This window comes from Manduca sexta, chromosome 26 (genome assembly GCF_014839805.1).
Source record: "Manduca sexta isolate Smith_Timp_Sample1 chromosome 26, JHU_Msex_v1.0, whole genome shotgun sequence".
Classification (NCBI taxonomy): Eukaryota; Metazoa; Arthropoda; class Insecta; order Lepidoptera; family Sphingidae; genus Manduca; species Manduca sexta.
Genome location: NC_051140.1, coordinates 5,345,725 through 5,366,783, shown reverse-complemented (window position 1 = coordinate 5,366,783; position 21,059 = coordinate 5,345,725). Strand labels below are relative to the sequence as shown.

The following is a 21,059-nucleotide window of genomic DNA, read 5'->3' as shown; positions in this document are numbered from 1 at the left end:
ACATGCCGACGTTTGAGCTTTACTCCGACAGCTCTCGTTTTAAACGTATCCTCATACTGGACAACCGAATGTCATATTTTTCACGAATTGTCCAAGTAAACAACACACGGGGTATGTTGGCCCAATTGTTCTTCGTCGGTGGAGTTTTGTACAGCGGGGTGTGTTCGTGGCGCGGTGACGTCACGGGTACGTAAACGACATATTTACGAGCAATAATTTACATTATATCGGTGTTAAGGCTTGCGGGCCACGCGATTGATTTTATGTCGGGCGCATCTCACATTTTCGTTGGGGTAAATCGAATCAGTTGGTACGAGAGTTATTATATAATGTTAGGTTCGCGTGCGCTTTCTTCTTTCACTTTGATTTCGTGTATTTGTTTTTTCAGTCATTCATGAATTTGAAAATTACACTTATAAATCTGACGTGGGGTGAAATACTAATGACTTTTACGAAGAAATGTAAGGTGGAGCAGCGTAACTTAGAATTATAGTCATTTTGTTCGATACTCGGAAATCTTAATCGTATTTGCGAATGGAAAATAGACGTTAAAATAACGATTGAATACTATAACATCGATAAATGTGTTTTTATATAATAGCAATGTATAGTCATTATATAATAATTCATGTTTATTCTTTCTGGTGGTAGGATATTATATTTTATATCCGCTCGGGTAGCGGCCACCGTACTCTAGGCGTTAAAATCCACGATAGTGGCCTACGTAAGTGTGTCACGTTCCGAGATGAGCCTGCTTATATGCAGGTCCATCAGGCCGACATAATTGTGTCGACTGCACAGGGGTAATCATCTCTCGTCAGTCGTCGACATTGGACTCCACTTACCATGAGGTGCTGTGGGGTCACAATCCCGTGCATCTATAAAAAAAAGTAGCAGTGCTAAGTTATAATATTCAATATTATAACAGTTACTAACAAACCATTATAAGTAACTGTAATATTGTTTTGCAAAAGGATATTTATCTATTGTTTAATTCTTGCCTAATAATTACTTGTAACAAAAAGGGCTTCAAGCAAGCATCGCATTGCATTACATGAAATTTCACAATTGTGATCTGATATTAAGTACCTTATTAAAACCAATATAAAGCTTACTATTGTACTATTATTTCTTATTAAAATAACTACAGTAATTTTCGACAGCATATATTCGTTTAAGAACAATAAGTAGGTGATCATTTTTATTCATTACTAATGAATAATACATGACATTAACAATTATGACAGTAAAAAATAGCTACATATGATATACCTTCACTCTGTTCCAAAAAGTGGGCGGACAGTAGCTAGACGGTACGCAAAGAATGCCAAAGCAAAAAGTGGTTGGAATAGCAATATAATTGTTGTCACACGTGTGTCGACCAATTAAGTTAATCAGTCGTTTTCTGCGAAAGATGCGCCCGCGCAAACGTGCCTTCGTTTCAATGGTAACTGCTACACTTTGTGGGTTTGCTTCTTATAATTGTACAATTTTTTTGCGTCCGACTAATTTTCCAAATTGATACGATTCGACTTATGCAAATACGAGATTGATATTGTCATACAAATACCGTTTTAAAATCTCTATATACTTTCGATGACGTCCAGTCACGTCATTATACAAAAATACTATTTATTTAGTTTTAAAAGGATGAACTGAGAATCAGTGTGGTAATTAAAAGTACAGGAGTACCAATTAAAACAGACAAGCTGCAGCGAGACAGCGTACAAATCACGTAGACAGTTAAGTTAGATAGCACATCGTCAGCCGCGAGACTTACTGTACTCTAGCAGATATGAGCTCCCTACCTGCGCCTGTGTAAATCTACGGGCTGTACAGTCGGCCAGAGAAGTGCTCAATATATTTTTGAAGAACAAGAAGTTCGTTGAAGAATATATATTTAAGTACCTACCCCTAAAGGGGAAAAACGTGATACTATGTAGGCTGAAAAGATCGATTACGGAGTGGAATAAACAAAAATACTGTAGTCCTTCTATCTAAATTGGATGGGCTGATTGTCATCTTTAAATTTTATGATTGCTACTTCTATTTAGTAGTGGTCGTGGGATGGTTTAAGCTGCTAGCCGATGTAGCTATCCGAGTTATTGTTAATTGTAAAAAAATACCAAAAAAATAACAAGAAAAAGTTCATTATTTAGTAAAATCTATGTCCTAGTCCTCATTGCACCGTGATTGCCATATGTATGTTCCATTATTATTTTAAAACAGCTTCTTAACACTTCTGTGCTCGAGTATACATACATCGGCTGATTTATCATATTCCACGGGTGCAGGTTGAAGCGACAATTGTAATGTAAAACCGGAGGTGGGTTCGGTATCCCCCCACAACCTGGACACAACCTAAAATAATTATTCTAATGTTTATTGATTTAGATTAGGCATTATGGTGAAATGTTTATGCTTTACCTTGGTTAGTTCATTAAGACTACGTTTTATCGGCTTCGGATGATTTATATTTCATGGGGATTATTCGTAATGACTACAAAGTCAATAGAATTATAGTTTTAGCTAAAAAAATGATGTAGTTTTATCGAGTTTAATATTCAGAAATCTATGGTACTTAACCTATTGTAAACATTCAATAATTAATATTACTATCTTTCGGAACATTTTTGTTATTATAAGTTAAATATTATATGCGTGCGAAAGTAGAGCTTATAAGTAAATGTCAGAGTCGAATTTTCTAGACAGAGACTGGCCCATAGTGCTACGGATATCGCCGAACGGATCAGAATAAATAATCCTATTTGCTTATACGTTATTCTCTCTGTACCGGCCGCTAGTGGCCTCGCTGTGGACACATGTTTTGTTGCTATCTCAGTTTCCCGATGCTCTACGATGAAATGTTCTTTATAAACGTTCGAATATAACAACTAAAATACAATAATTGTCTCTTGTTAGATTTACTTTTCTTTTATACTTATTTATGTAACAACTAACTAGCAAATTAAAAAAAAATATAATTTAGCTGTAGTTTTACTTTTAAACGATTTAAATGTTTTGTTTATTTGGAGATCCGGTGCACACCAACGATATGGAGATAGTCTCGTCCCCTATCATTTTATGGGACGGAACATGAATAAATTGGATGTTGGTCTGATTCCGTCCATCCTGTCGTGTTCGGGGACTGATGTGGCAAAGGGGCTCTGTAATTTGACCATCATTTAGATGTGATGTCATGACTATGACTATTTTTCAATCTGTGTGATTTCTATTGTAAGATTCAATAGGGTTGGTACGTTTTTGTTGACAAAAACCCTAAACAAATAATTAAATAAAAAAAGACGAACGAACGGTAGACAATTGGTGCGCTGGATGTACCTCTGCGTACCCTTTGGTGGACAAAGGCGTGTGTTGTTTTGTGGTAACAGAGATGCTATCCATACATTAGACACGTCATCTCGTCAATTAAAATGGATTTCTCCTATATCTCCTACGACTGCAGGGACTATGAGGTGGGCGCACGAGTCGTGTCGCTACACGCGGCTCGCATGCGGGTATCGCGGATGATGCACCACGACCAGTCCCATAGCCGATGTTTTTTTAACAACGGCCATCTTCGAATGCGATTGTAATTGATGGATGTGGTATTTAATTAAATATACTCGGTTTAAAAGTTCGACTTTGTATGAAGTTATTAGATTGGTGTTGTCAGGGACTAAAATGATATTGGTTTTATAGCAGTTACGAAGATAACATTTGTAAATTACCCAAATATTGGTCTCAGTATCAAGGTTATTTGCTACACGACTTCAGTATTTTTTTAATTTCCTTTTTTTTCTAAATTGGCGATGTTAAGCTAATATGACCCTTAGGTACTGTGTTGCCACTACATATAATTAGACTATCATTATGCAACTTATTTAAGTTTTATTTTGGGATGAATATATTTTTTATTCTGTAGAGATTGAGTCTTTGTGGCCTATTCAGCTTTCTATGGCAGACTTTTAGTAATTTTTCCTATATATCTAGTTTGAAGAACCAACGGCTTTTCACAGAACCTGACCAGCTATCAGACCTAAAAATATATTCAAAGGAAATCTTTATAAGGCGTCAACATTTGCAATGGCCATGAAAAATTAGCCACACATTGTCCCCGCAATGGCGTTAAGGTACTGAATGGGGCGAATTTTGCTCGTGCATGACAATGAGGCGGCCAAAACGGGCAAAGGCACTGGGTTTGACAGTGTTCGCATCTCTATAAACGTATGATTTATTGTCATCGTATAAGACAAATCAATTATCGGATGTCGTATTCGTCTACTCGCTTTTGTCTATCGAGTGACTAATTTGTGACGTGTGGTACGTAGTACTAAATGAATTTGAATCGAGGCCTTGGACAGCTCAGGCATATTACTCACGAAGTTTGTAAAATGTTATCACACACACACCATCACGCATTTATCCCCGAAGGGGTATGCAGAGGCACAACCAGGGCACCCACTTTTTGCCAAGTGTGTTCTTTCCCATGATGTGATAGGGGGCGAGCCTATCGACATATCGGGCACAAATTCCAGACTTCGGACTGATATACTGAGCATAAAATCCCACATAATCACTTTGCCAGACCCGGGATTCAAACCCAGGACCTCAGAGTGCGCAGTGCAACTACGCCACCGAGGCAGTCATAAAATGTTACGATTTCTTGATAAGCTCCATCTTCCCTGATCCAGGTCTAGAGAGGTTTTTCTTTTACTGTTGGGAAGAAGCGGGTCTGTACTTTCGAGAGATTTCCTGATAATGTCCATCTTTCCTCCTCCAGGTGTGATGAAGCATTTCTTTTACTGTTGGGAAGAAACCTGTACATCCAATTGCTTAGTTAACACATTGATCGAAAACACCATCGTAACACATACTAAGCAGTTAATCCTCTACTATACTGGATTCATTATTTCCATGTGATGCTATTCAGAACTACATTAGAACTATTTCTACATAGATAAAAATGTGTGATTGACAATTGGTGGCAATAAAGTTGTTAGGGCCCGTTTAACTTCACCGGTGAGGATCGCGATGCGTTTGACATTATTGTATTATAGAATTATAGATATATATTTTTCCTCTTACCTTCCAGCCCGAGCTGGATTTTTAGTTCATTATACTTTGCTTTTTTTTAAATTTTACTTCTAAATATGACAGCAAATGTCCGTTATTATGAACGTAACTCTTAATTCTAATTTTTATTATCATGTATCTCGACCTGTCATAAGTGCAACTATGGTCGCCTATGTGACTAATAAATTATTTCATTTATTAACTCTCTTATGCATGACTGATCTCGATGAAGAAATATTCTTTCTTTGATCAGACCAATGCTTTTACGGTATCTCAGCGGTACCCACACCGCATCCCTATAAATATGCCTCATCCAGCATTATCAATTCCACGCATTTGGAAGACAATGAGCGCAGCCCACCACGTCACTTAACCCTTTTCGCCTTATTTCACTAGCGTTCCTTTTGTTTCGAGGGCATTTCTTTATTTTGTTGTGCGCGATCTTATTATTTCGCTACCGTTGGCCGGCTCAGTTCGTTCGTTTAGTTTTTGTTCGGATTGTCGATGGCTCGCTGTGGCTTCGTGAAGAATGAAGTAATACTGCCCGCGAACGCGACCTATTGTGTATTTGCTTCTGTTTTTATTTACACGGCATGTATGATATCTTGGATAAAAATGTTCTGATTTATTGATTCTAAATACAACATTTGAATTGAGAACCTCGTCCTATTTTGGAAGTCGGTTAAAAATAATCGTTGTAGATCGAAATTATTAACCGCATGGTATTGAAATAGTGTTGCATTTCGTAGTTCTTTTGCAGTATCATTACTATTTATTGGGTATAGATTTTTAGTTAGTACATATGAGATTTTCTGAAATAAATTATATCAATGTGGGATGTTGCCAGCGTTATAGCGCGATGACCTACGAGAAGAGGCTTCTATACCTGGATGGATCGAGTAGAGAATCGAAGCTAAGTGGCTCTTCGCGAGGCCTAAATTCACTAGCGGATTGCAATACGCTTTTATATAGACAAAAACTTTAATGCAGTCGCTATTTAATGCCTCTAGGTCAATGTAGCATTTACGCAAAGCAGATTATGGAAGCCCTATTAAATTTTCTTCGTCTTCTCAAATCCTATTTTTCTCCCTTAAAGATGGGAAACCTATTACAATTCATACTATTCATAATTGTTTGGTTAAACCTCAATGTTTACTTATCATCAGGCGATACACTGTTAGTCTGACGTCTTATATACAAAGAAGCATGGAAACACAATATTTTTTTTATATTAGTAAGATATGACAGTAATACATATATTTAAAAATAAATAGCCCCACTCAATTCACAGATAAGTTGGCGGTATAACCTAACATATCAAGTTTTTGTTCACTCACATATACCGAGTGCGTGGGTTATGTAACGTTATATGATGTATGTATGTAATTATCTTTATGATTATTGTCGCGGTATGACGGGAACGAAGGATGCGAAGTTTTGTGCGGATAAACATATTTCTTGTATTTTTCAGAAATGTAGAGACGGAATTGTAAAGTTTACAAAATACTCCCTTAGTCAATATTTAATAATTAAGTTTTTTTTACGTTCAGTCTCATAACATGAGCGCCAGACAAGACCCTGGTCAAGTATGTCACTGATAATATTTATTAATGCCGGCCGCAGAAATAAATATTAATAAGACTTATTTGCATTCAGGTAATTCCATTGGAGGTATCCAGTGAGTTGAGAAGGGAGATCCCAAACTTTCTAGGAACTGTCAAGTGGAATAATCACCAAGACATAGTGAGAATTCACGTAGAAATATTTTAAAATGTCATCCCTTATGTTGCATATTAACACGTCTTGAAACGTCAGTACTAAAAACTAAATCAAATTTGGTACAGTCTTCACCTTCCTTGGCGAAATTCCATAGCTTTTCTTTTTGCGAAATGTAGTACCACATTTCCCCTTTTGCTTCAAATGTAAACATTACCAAAATAAAAACACAGGTTACAAACACAATGTAAGGTATAGGGCCCTTTTATGGGCCGGTGCGGTGTGAACAGGCCATGTCTGTGGGCTAATTAAGTGAAACATGCGCCGGCGCACGCGTTAATCACGGCACAACGTGGCGAGCGCCCCCTCCCGCGCTACCACCTCCCTCGCGGCTACACAGAGATGCTTTTAGCCGATGTTGTCCACCAACATTCCTATTAATTATATTATTTTCGATAATGAGAACGTAAAAGGTTTAGGATTTGTAGTCATTTAAATGATGTCTTTATTTTAAGATTTTTTGATAAAGAAATTTATTTGATTTTGAGTAGTTTTGAGAGCGGGTGCCGGTTATTGTTGATTAGATACTAGCTTCTTCGAATTTTAAACGAAAATAAATGTAAAGTAATGTATAAAAGTTTTTGTCAAATTGAAATACCAAGAAAGATAAATTTTAGTCAAATTCCTGAGAAACTTTTATAGGGCGCTGAAAGTTCCAAACGATAATTGACTTAATATTTTTGTAGAACTTGTAGGAGTCTGGACGCTGATTGTACACCAGTTAAAAGTGGTCGTTGTGACTTATTATAAATCGAGATTTAAACCAAATATTATCCTTATTTTCGAAGTGAAACCTGAAATACGAATATTCATTGAGATGACCGTGAACGTCATTTTAGGTTCTTGGGACTTTTTTTATTTCTTTGTATGACGAGACGAGCTTGCCGTTCGCCTGATGGTAAGCGATACGACCGCCCATAAACAGTAGAAACACCATCCAACACCTTGAATTACAAAGTATTGTTTGATATTCCACTGCGCTCGCCATCCTAAGACAAGAGATGTTAAGTCTTATTATGTCCAGTAGTTACACTGGCTACAATGTCCTTCAAACCGGAACACAACAGTGACTACACACTGATATTTGTCGACAGAAATAGACATAACGGTGGTACCTACCCAGGCAGATTCTGACATATGAGAAACTTATAATTTCCTTATCCATCGAAAATGCTTCCTATTTACTAATACAAGATTCAGTGGAACTTAGATTTAGATGAAAAAGCACTACAGAAATATATTTACGTTTCAACTTAGATCTTGTGATAAGAGTCTGCGTTACCAAGGCACTTCGCTTTAAGGGCCGTTTATATTCAGTCTGATTCGTCACGAAAAAGCTCAATCTAATTTAGGATGACAGTCAATAAGTTAACAATGCGAAAAAAACGTCACCAGTGCACTGCGGCCGATCGAGACAATGTGTCCACATTTTTTCATTGGCCCTGAGGCTTCGAACAATCGGCTGAGAGTTAGGAATTTATTGAGCCGTATTGCAAATAAATATAAAATGCACTCGCGTGTGAGAATTGCTGTCTTTCGACCGAGTTCCGTACATTAATTATAGTTGTACAGAATTTATGATGTTCATGGTAGCGTGACCGTGAAAAACTTGGACAGCAATGTTTTAAGTTATTTATTAGTTTTTGCGTACTGTGGTATTAAACTAATTATTATATGAACAATTTTAATATAACTGGTAACATTAACTGTAAATATATATTGCGAATTATTAATTATTTTGAGTTCTTCGTAATCAATAAAAAATAGGTGTTTGCTTCTAAATGATAGGATTTATTTCAAAAATAACGTATGTAATACGTAGACCAGATATCCAAAAAAAAAAATATTTGTTCCTAATTCCGCTATCAATTTCGATATTTCTTTTATATTACCGATACTGTTGGAAAATTCTCGACTTGAAAGAAAGCATATAAAATTAATTTATTTAGCCCATCATATACAATGTATACAGGTGGACTTAATGCCATAGGCATTCTCTGCCAGTCAGCCTTAGGGTGGTGCAGAGATAATCAAGGTAGGTGCATGAAAGGATTTAGGAAGATAGAACGAAAAAATTTTTTTGCAACAAACACAAGTTACATAAACATAACAAACAAACAAGCGAAACAGGCAAAAAAAAAACTTTAAATTATGTTTGTCACAATAAAGGCACCAACTCAGCAATATGCTGACAGTGAAGCCAGCGCTGATCTTCCGTTGGACCGTTTGTTGGAAATGACGTGACGGAGGACAAAAAAAAACAAAACAATATGTAATTATTTAAATTCCATTTAAAATCCAAACCCATTTCCAAACCACGGAACCCTGCTCGGTTGGATGTATTGCTATACCGGTAGGACGACACGAACCCGTCGCGCCGGTAGCCCAGGATTGATCTTAGACATCAGCTGTCTGTCTGTACGTCTCGCCAGCTCTACAGCGTGTTGTTTTGTGTTTGTTTATTTTACGTTTATGTTGAGTTTAGACGGCATTGTTTGCGAAATCGATTCATTGGCTTATTAAATGACTGTCCCCACGTTGTGATGGTCTAGTAAGAAAATGTATCTGAATTGATTGGATAAAATATTTCAGTTTTTATTACATTATGACGTTACGTTGAAGGTTAATTAACTATGCCTTAAAATATTAATTTGATGGGCATTTAAAGGTTTATTGTGAATTACAGGAACATGAAGGCTCAATCCAACACACTCCAACATTTTTTTTTATTGCTTTGAATGACGAGACGAGTTTGCTGTTCGCCTGATGGTAATGATACGATCATAAACAGTAGAAACACCATCCAACACCTTGAATCACAAAACAATATTTGGTATTCCACTGCGCTCGCCATCCTGAGACATGAGTTGTTAAGTCTTATTATGTCCAGTAGTTACACTGGCTGCAATATCCTTCAAACCGGAACACAACAGTGACTACACACTACTGCTTGGCGACAGAAATAGACATTGCGGAGGTTCCCGGGCGGACTCTCACATATGAGAGAACTACCACCAACAAAATAATTATATAAACATTAAATTTATATATAAACTATTTACAGCAAAAAGTATCTTATCCCCTATATCTTGTGTTTCAGATCACCCTGTATCGTCGCGCGAGAGCACGCGAGTTCGCTTAATGGCATCGCGGACTTATAACTAACACATCCTGTCGCGGACAGCGTGTCGACTGACTGGCGACTCGACCTCACGTCAACCGCTTTATAATACTGTTAATGCTTTATTCTAAAATAGGTAAATGTTGATTAATCGTAGATCAAAATAGGAGGGATAGGTTGTTGTTGAGTTGTCGAACGTCGGTTGTGTCAATTGTTTTATAATACTGTTAATGCTTTATTCTAAAATGGGTAAATGTTGATTAATCGTGGAACAAAATAGGAGGATAGGTTTTTGTTGAGTTGTCGAACGTCGGTTGTGTCAACTGCTTCAGAATACTGTTAATGCTTTATTCTAAAATAGGTAAATGTTGATTAATCGTAGCATAACAGGAGGGATAGGTTATTGTTGAATTGCCGGTTGTGTATGGTGGGATTTTGGAGTTCGGAAATTTGGTCTTTGGGTGCTAAAGTCTTTTTAATGCTGCAAAAAATATGGTTTGGCAATATTAGTCTCGCTTTCTTTGGATTTATAATTAATTTTAGTAGATATATAGATTTATGATTTAAAGTAATTTGGCTCTGCAATATATATGTCAGTAAAGTATGGTCAGATATTGGAAGACGCATCACTACCCTTTAAAATAGCCGAACTAATTTTGAAGAGACTTTAATTGGCAGACATCTTTTTAAAGGTTGAAAGTACATTTTATCCTAAGACTAGTTTTTGCCCGCGGCTCCGCCCGAGTGAGAAGTTTTTTCGGGATAAAAGTCCTGCTTTATTTTTACCGGGATAAAACTGTAGCCTATAGGACTCAGGAGTAATTTAGCTTCCTATTAGTGAAAGAATTTTCAAAATCTGTTTAGCCGTTCCAGAGATTAGCCCTTATAGCAAAGTAACAAACTTTTCTTATTATATTAGTATAGATAGAATTATTGGACGGCAGTTTCAGTTTACTATAGCTTAATTAGAAAAATCTGTGATCTGTGATAAACAATGGAACTAATTTCTTGTACTGGCAACGTTAGCTTTAAAACGAGAAAGCACAAGTGGCGCCCTCTAAGCAGGTTTTTTATTTTCCTGGTCAGGCTATGACAAAACTATTTTAAGGATTCTCCATATTTGTTCAACAAACTTTGAAAACTGTAACGTAAACCATACCACATATTCACGTCACTAAAGGGACTATGATGTGAGTCCCCGAGGGCGATTGCTAAGGTCAATTGGCTATCGGCTCTCCCAAAGCAATCAGCCGTCTCGCTGGCGTATTTATCTAATGACCAGACATCTACAGCGAGTGCTGACTTGATAATTGGTGGCCTAATGGATAGTATAAGACTTTGTTGATTTGATTTTAAACTTTAATTTAATTAAACAATTGTTGGTATCTTACTAACACTATAGACGCGAATGTTTGCACGTCTTTATGTTTGGATGTTTTTAAGAAGCAAACGCAGTAACCGCTGAATCGATTTGGATGAAATTCGGTATACAGAAAGACATCTTGGATTTTTGATATTTCTGAATGTCAAAGTGTAGTGTATTAGATATATCCCGAACTATAGTTTTGTTATCATTGAATTCCATTTTAGAGAAAAACAATAGACTCATTTTAATAGTCTATTGTTGTTAATGCGTTGGTTTTCACCTCAGGTGTCCAGCAACAAAACTAACCTAAAAAATCGCACTTCTTAACAATTTTCCCAATACACGATCCATCCAAAACAAATGCTAATCAACCTCTATCCAAAGGAAGCATCTTCACCCCATATTTCGAATCAAATTGGCAGTTAGTAGTGTTAAGGGGCTAGACACGCCTAGCGAGGCCGTCGGACGAAAGGTCACCGGCGGGTAATTACGATTCCCTCAAGCAATCACAGCGCGAGCGCCTTGTGATTGGCTGATGACAGATCAAAAGACGATGTCACTTGTCAAATGGAATATTTAAGTGGACGTTTGATGGTGACGTTTTTTGGTGTCTTCGCCTTAAGAGAGGTTTCTAAGGAAGTATTTAAGTACTAGCTTTTGCTCGCGGCTTCGCCCGCGTGATGGAGTTTTCGCGGGGTAAATTTTTTACGACTTACTTGATATGTATCGTTGTATTATGACCAAATTACATAAAACCGTTATAAATTGTAGCCTATGTGTTATTCTGATGTATAAACAATATAATTGTAAAGTTTCATCCAAATTCGTTCAGTAGTTTTTTCGTGAAAGAGGAACAAACATACATCCATAAATCCATCCTCATAAGCTTTCGCATTTTATAATATTAGTAGGATATAAAACAGAAATATTACTTCTTGGAAGCATTACGAAAGAAAACTTATTTTATATTTTTTTTATTACTGGCCACTGAAATAAGTTTTCCAACACGACTTTTGATAAACAACTTTGTAAGTCTTGGCTAGCTGAAACAAAATATATCCACTGCAGATACAAAGGAGATCTATTTTATTTTCAGACATATACGAAGGTCGACAAGATGTCTCGGGTGTAAACAACCCTTTAAAGTAGTGCGCCATTATCAGGGTGTTACGGGGGAGGTGGGGGATAGAGAGACGCGGGCGGGGCCGGCTAAATATCTTTTAGTATCTGCAAAACGTCTAATTTAGTAGCAAGGCTTTGATGTTGTTTCTACGATTTCAGAAGTAGTGGAGTCGAATGTTATGATTTGGTTATATGTTTAATAAACAAATATTTTGTGATGATTGTTTTTTTATGTATGACAATGTTTTGAATAGCATAAAAAGTGATTAATATCTAATAAGATATATCACACTGAAGAATTAACCGTAACGATGTTTTCTAAGAACGCTTTTAATTTAAGACAGCTAGTGGAATTTTTTGTTTATCCGATGTTGGGATTATGTGTAGTATCACATCAATTTTACAGCTCACTGCGATAATGTGCTCTATATTGAGACTACCATTGATGTCAAGCAATGCTCATTTTCCATCCAAAACCCAAAATATCTGCTCATATGTACTACAGACATAAAAATATATCGTTAAGCGACTCTACTGGTTTCGTGTTCGTGCCGGTTGCGTAAAGTCGTTCCCAGGGGATCGTCCTCTCGCTTACTTATCCATCTCTATCTGATCAACATCCTCGACGGGAGATTTCGATGCCTCTATGTATACATAAACATGTATACGTGTGAGTATGTGACTGCGGAGTTTGATGTGTCCAAGACAGTTGAAGATAATGGACATAAGTTGAATGGAATGTAGATTTCAATTGTTTGAACTTTCGAGTACCTTATTTAGAATGTGTGTAGCTTTGTGGTCTAGATATACATGTGCATAATTATATAATAATTCGCTTTACTATTAAAAAAATGATAAAGCTGCTTTACCATTTAGAACCTAAAGACACCCACATAAAATTTTAATAACCAAAAACGTAAATTCAAATCCACCGAACAATTTACACGTCGCCGTTTCGTGTGTAATATTTATGACAGTTACGAACTTGTCTCAACTGTTGAAGAATTAAAATTATGAGTTGTAGAACAACGACCCGGCCACTCCGAAGATTAAGAATTATTGTTTCTTATCTCCGCTGCGAGTCGACAACTCGTCGACTCCACGCCCTCTACGTCATTCTCTATATCTCGCGCAAATTATTTCGACAAACTTCGCCGGTGACGGTTATGTGGCGTGGCGTTTTTGACAGGTCATCTTCGGAACTTATTGTATTATAAATATTGTAATTTCGATGTGTTTTATTTAAATAACATTATTTAGACTGTAAATTATCATGTTAAACTGTTTTTTTTGTAATATAATAAATATTTTTCTTGCTACTCAAATATTCAGTGGTTTATCGACTTTCGAGATTTTTGTTTAAACAATTTTTTAATGAATATGTAAGTAATTTATAACATTTATTAAAAAAGGAAATGCTACTTTATTTATTCTGAAAGTTAACCTGGATTTTGTATAGCCATTATGCATAACACAATATATTTTATTACCAAAGTACTCTAAACAAATGACTTCTCTGTAGATGAGCTGTCAAAACCACCATCCGAAATCATTCCGACTAAAACACTGAAAACTCTACAACAACGCCTTTCAAAAACCGACTTTACATCTCTACATTACAGTTAAAAATCACGCCGCCCGAACAAACGGCCCTAAGCCACGTGATTAACGAAAAGCGTGGAAACTGGAAAATCATTTGCGAACAACACGAAAAGGACAGGTGATGTGATATTATCGGAACACGTCGTGCGTGCGAGCGAGACAGCGCTATCAGAGAAAACGGATGAAATTCGCGGATGAAACGATTTATAACAAAAGCGTTGAATACTCAAAATTAATTACACAAGTTTTGCTTTCATTTCAAACCATTGTGCGTGAGAGAAGATTCCCCAAGTATCGGTGGTTTATTCGGGGCTTTGCTTGTCCTTGTTTATTGCGTTTGTATGTGTTTTTGTGGATTTTTTTGGCGTGAAATATTCGTTGGATGTGTTACGCGTTTTGTTTATATATCGTACGTGATTAGTATATTGTGATAGTGCTATGTTTTCTTGGTTTAGGATTTCTTTATTGGATTAGACTAGATTCTTGGCTCTGTATTGTATTTTATGCTTGGTTCGTATTCAAATATTTTATGAAGTAATAGGTTAAATAAAGTTAGGTTTCTTGTGTACGTGTATACTGCTAGTATTTGGTTGTGAAAATTAGCAAAAATTTTGATTTGAGAGACATTTAAATAATAATAATTCGCTCGTCTCTCATTTGATTATTTTGTCTTTTATACCCTTTGTTGAGTTGTTCACTTAGTTTGTTATGCCGTCACTTTGTAAATGCGGGTTATTAGGCTAAGTTTATTTCTTCATTTAACTCAGGTAAAATATTATCAGGCCAAGGCGTGGTCGTGTATGAATCGTATGTAATATTATCTGACAAGGAATAATCAACATATAATTTTACTGCGAAGTTAAAATAATATTATACGGTGTTAAACACACAAAGCTTCCTAAATCATCATCATCGGTCACTTACCTCTGGCAAGACGATATCGCGCATTGCGGCGGCATCCGGTTCCGGCGGGCGGCGCCACTGTCCGCTTCCGGTGTCCGCCGCCGTGACGTCACTGCCGGCGACGGTGTGACGCATTTCCGCAGACAGACGCTGTAAATAATGTTTTGTTTCAGGTTGAAAATAATGTAGTTACACAGGTTTCATAGAAAGTTATATGAACTTACTTAATAAGAAATATATCTATCACAAATAATAAATATATTCATAAAATCCTAATACGAAGGTTTAAATTGATATTTGTACATTTAACCCCCATAATCACTATAATTTGAGATAACCTATAACAGACACTATTACAATTTATACTATAACTGTATTCTTTGTACCTAAACAACAATACAAACCTTTTTTGCTTCAAACAACGGTTTGTCATATCCGTAAAACTGTCGCAATTAATCACGAGATCCGGGAAAATACAAATCATTTTCAGTTATAAAGCAAGACAATCAACTGAGTTCCGAACGCAACGCACAAATAACGTCGAACGGAGAAAGTACTAGGGGATGGTTGCACCGCATGAATATGTATGAGGGGAGGCCGGGGCTAGGGGGACGCGTGTAAATGGAAATTTCAAATAAAAATACCACAAATATTAACATGAGCTGGATTCGTGTTTTTCCGAGTTTTTCACTGGTTTCAGAACATGTGATAACACTTTTTTCAGCGCAGATTTCCAGTTTTTACGTTCGAATAATGAGTGACGTGGGGAATGGACTGGGTTTGGGTAAACGCATTTTTGTGGTTATTTTTGGTGACTTTTCTAAATCGCCTACGTGTTGCAGCTCAGGTATGGTATGTATAAACTGTTGACATACATTTTTTATAAACATGATGAGGAAAATAAACGAAATTTGATTTTTATGATCTTGTACTTTATCTACATTGCGCACATGTCTTTGATGTGAAGTAATTTTATAGTATGTAATTCGACCTTTTATAATAAATATTTCATCATTCTCAGACCAAATTTCTCACATAGGTATTCAAGCCTATATATATGTAAATATTAATTCTTCTTGACCAAACTTCTCACAGTTTTAGATACTTACCTACAATATCATATAGTATAAAAATATGTTTGTCGCGCAATAAATTTACTTATCTAACTGGAATAATAAGAACTTTTATAATACATAATTTTTTTGCATAATGACCTAATAAATCATAATTATCGAATCTTGTACCGTGGCCGAAATACCTCGAATAACCGGCAAGTGGAGCGAATGAAAAATATTCTCGTGATACAAATCGACAAGCGTTTAATGCTATATTGTGATGTTAACAATATCTGATTGTTGTTTTTAAATAATTATATTTAATCACGGTACTTATTTGAAATGCAGATTAATGTTTGGTAAGACATAGTTTAGGTTGACTTATTGGAAATTAAAACGAACAAAAAAATTTATAATTACAATTAAAAAAAATAAGAAGTGTAGATATAACTTTATTATAACACTAGCTTTTGCCTGCAGCTGCGCATGTGTGAAAAAGTTTTTCTAGGATAAAAGTAGCGTATAGCAGGCAAGAGTAGTATAGCTTCCCAGTAATGAAAAAAATAAATATATCGGTATAGTAGTTTCTGAGATTAGCGCGTTCAAACAAACAAACTCTTCATCTTTAAATATTAGTATAGATTACGTTTGCAATATAATAAAAATTGCCCAAAACCATTTACTATTTAATGATTATTTTTTCTAGAGTCTTTAAAAGACTAATAACTACACTTTCACTATTACAAGGTACCAGTAATTGGGCCAAAATATTTCTCATTATTATTCTATGTGGCATTTCTTCCCCTATTTACTGTACACTATTGAATACACTGACACTAGATGGTGCATTTTTTAAGCACGCTGTCTGTGTTTTATTACCGTAACGAAATTCAAGTGCGCCTGCAAGATATCGGTCCTTGTGTGAAGGGCACTTCTATATGTTCTTTAACTTTGGCATTTTTTGTTATAATCTGAGAGCGTACTTGAGATAGCTTTTGTAATGTCTTACTGAAGGTAGAGAGATCATTTATTTATTGTTCGGTATTTCAGATGGATATTAGAAGATCTTAGATAGTTTACTGGTGGTAGGTCTGTCATATGTGCGAGTCCGCCTAGGTAGGTACTACCGTAATGTCTATTTCTGCCGCCAAGCAGCAGTGTGTACTGTTGTGTTCCGTTTTGAAGGACGTTGTAGCCAGTGTAACTACTGGACATATTGAGACCTAACATATTATGTCTCAAGATGGCGAGCGCAGTGGAATACCAAACAATACGTTGTAATTCAAGGTGTTAGATTGTGTTCCTACTGCTTATGGGCGGTCGTATCGCTTACCATAAGGCGAACGGCAAGCTTGTCTTGTCATACAAAAAAATGTAATTTTTAGTATAAGTTTTAGAAATAGCATTTGACCCACTTATACATGGCCCTTTCAGACCTCGAAGCTACGATTGTTATCAAATCTTGCGTTACTAAACAACTGGTCCGCAATAAATCAATATAATGTCAAAGCGAAGGTCCTTCAAGGCTACTTCATCTTTATAAAGTGTCGAGCTTTGAGTTTTTCACTTTCAGCCAATAAGAATGATAAATTACGTTCCTTGACCCCGCCGGGACCCAGTTTTTGACAAAAGAATATGTTAACTTGTACGCCTTTCATGTTTCACTTCTGTGTGTTTGATATTATGTTTTTCGTTTATGGTAAGTCTCTGTATAAGCCTAAAGTTTAGATTAATTGGACTTTGTAAAGGAGTTTTAAAAATGATACCTAGGTTCAGAATGACCTTCGATAAAACATTTTTAGGTCTAATTTTAATATGTATTTTAGATATTATTTTTTCGTATTTTATCGAGAAATTTCTTGAGACGTTACGAAACGTCAAAAACTATTAAACAATGAGTACCATTTCATTCCGCAGTTAATACTTGTACAAACTATAGATCCATTGACATAACCGCAATACTAATTTCTTAACTAATAATTTAAAAATTTAATGATTCACAGAATTTTTCACCTTCATAACATAAAATAAGCCACAGATTTCCACTACATCTATCCAGTTGTATAAGAATATGAATAAAGAACCGGCTGTCTATGCGAACGAGTGACAGCTCCCGCGGGATGCGTCGAGACAAATTGTAAAATTAAAACTCCCATGACGATATCTTTACGATTGCACGTATGTGGGGTGTCCAGAGATATTTGCATTTGGAACTAGACGATGAACGCGTGTTCACTAGCTGATTTTAAAATTTTGTTGTTGTTGATACTTTAAATAGTACTTTTGTAAATAAACAGAGGTGATGCGGTCAACAATTATTCGACAAAGATGAAACGCTATTTGTATCGGCTATATGAAAAATAACCTACGGAAGACGACTTCCGTACTAATTTTATGTTTTAGTAATTTTTAGGGGCATTTTGTTAAAGCATTTTATGTTTATCCTGGCCGTAGCATATACATATAAGGGCACAATTAGTTAATAAGTAACGTAAAAACGCTTTGAATTGTCTTCATGCTCTACATATATTTTAGGCAGCGAAATAACATATATAGTTCCATCCGCAATATATAATCAATATTTAATTTCACAACCCCACGCTATGTTATCTTTTTATCTACAATTAGGATTTCGTCACCTCCCGGCCGCCGGGGGACGCGTCGGGGACGCCATCAAAGGCCGTCCTCTCATTATACCACGTTATTGAGTTATCAAACGTCGACTGGGGAGATTAGTTCATACTTCCATACACAAATCCTATCACACAAGCTGACGCCTCGCGCTAAACCGAGCTTCGTTTTGGCACACCGCAAAAATATTCGCTCATACGAACTGAACTCTGTTGCGGCGCGCGTGGGTCGGTTTTGTACCGTGTATAGCGCCCTAAGAAAGTCGTTGGTTGTCAATACGTATAATTTGGCCCAGAGTTTAAATGCGATAATGATATGCATATTTGATTATGTTTTCGTTTTGTGACACGTGGTTTGTGGATGAGTTTATTGAGGGTTTTGTGAATGTTTTTGTAAGATTTTCTTGTTGGAAGGATATTCTTATGCCAGTAATAATATATTTCATCGAAATCATGAAAGGTTTTAAAATTTTTGTGACAGTCATAAATAGTTCCTTTTGGAAACAGAAAATCACAAATACTATTTTTAAATGTTGAATATTACAATATTTTTATTCTTACGAATTAAAGTAATACTTACTTGATATTTTTTTTCTCAGAGAAGTTTGTACATATTATGAATGGCTCGTGTTGTTTTATTAAGCATTTAGTTTAACGTAAAATGCACTAAATTTGCAAGTCAATACATTTACGTCAATTCACAGGCCATTAACACATAATTACGCAACAAAAACAATAAAAACACGATAAATCAGTTTAAAACATTCAAAAAATATCCAAAAGAGATGAATCACATCGCAATGCGACAACAAGAAAGTAATTAACACTCACCGCCCTTCCCGCCCGCACTCCGATTGGACGCGACCCGCAGACGCGCAAATTTCAAATTGGGATCCCGTGCATATCTCGTCGGTAAATACTCGGCACGTTAATAGTACCTGTAGGTATCTAGTCGACGGGTAAACATAGAGAGGGCGAGCGAATGATTCGTTAGGAGTCACTCAAGCGTTCATTCGTGAACGGGGTCGGGGGCTATATACTTGTTATGTGCTGTAATAGTAAATATTTGCATACATATCAAACTTGAAGTGTTCGGGGGCAAATACATCGGGGATTTTAAAGATGACGAAGCTTTTCGACGTGTTTGTCTTTTGTTTTTGATGAGCATCGAGCTAGGGTTCATATTTAGTGCGCAAAGCGCGATATATCGCACTTTCCCCATTCGTCGGACCCTACTGAAATCCGATCCGCGAAGTCTCTTGGTAATTAACTACCGATTTCATTTCTTGATGCATTTTTAAAAGCGTCCGACGGCTTTTTAATGGTTATTTTATGGTGACGGATCGCTTATTAAGTTTTTATGGCGGCGCGAGCAGTGACAGATGGGATGTAGTTTGACACCAGATTTGAGGGTTTGCCCGCGTGTCGTGCGGGGAACAAATAACGGTGGTTATTTTTGTGTTGCGAAATTACTTTGATATTTTAATGTGAGGGTGGTCAGGGAGTATTTTGAGCCAATCTGTATAAAAGATGTAAGTTGCATAAAAACGCATTGTAATGTGTTTCGTCATATGTTTGTTCATGCTCAAATGCAGCTATTTATGGTTTTGCAGATGTTTCTTAAATTTATACCTTTTATGTTCTAACTTAGTTACGTCTTAAAAAAGTTGTGAATTCGATTCGAGTTAAAAGTAACTTGAAAATACTATTATACCTAACATTACTAACAAAAACGTAACTTATCTTGAAAATACATAAACTATCCGTACAATAATAGCCTACATTAATATCAATCACACATACGCTATCGCGCTCCCCGAGGGCGGGGAGAAAATTAAAACAGATCATCTACACTCGCCGCCGCGTAATTAAAAAGATAAGGAATATTTTCCTTTCACGAGGTTATGGACGAAAACCCCTTCCGTGGGGAGCCAACCGGTTAACCGGTTAGAGCCCCCCGGAGACCGCACAGAATCGGCTGTTCTGCTGATTAAGTAAACTAAGATAACATTGGCAATATAGAAACGTCAAAAGTCAACAGGGGCGCGGCAAATGAAACGCTAAGTTGATTTGGTCGTATCCTCAAGGGTTGTGAGTATTGTTATCTCGGATAGTTACTGTTTGAGATGATTGGATTGGCTCTCGAGATGAGTGCTTCATTGTTTGCCTCAGTTTGTGATGACGTCGGGTTAGAGTTTAAACGGTTAATACTTTTTTATGTGTTTTAGATTTTCATTAGCTCATTGTAGTGTTAAGTTAATGGAATGGTAATCAATTACTAATAATGGTATAAATTATGTACAATTTTTTACTTTGTATACGTGTGTCACCAATTGGTAAATAAAAATCGCAGACAGAACATTTAGTAGATGTATAGAGTAGCAATAGCGTAGTGACGCTTAAATCGA

At 36.3% G+C, this 21,059-nt stretch overlaps 1 long non-coding RNA gene across 1 annotated transcript in view; it reads right to left on the bottom strand.

The window, feature by feature from the left end:
- The window catches only part of LOC119190776, a 47,309-nt gene that overhangs the window by 10,284 nt on the left and 15,966 nt on the right, over nucleotides 1–21,059 (bottom strand). The window contains exon 2 of the long non-coding RNA XR_005113092.1: nucleotides 14,988–15,116. This is a non-coding gene — a long non-coding RNA (uncharacterized LOC119190776). The remainder of the gene's footprint in view (nucleotides 1–14,987; nucleotides 15,117–21,059) is intronic.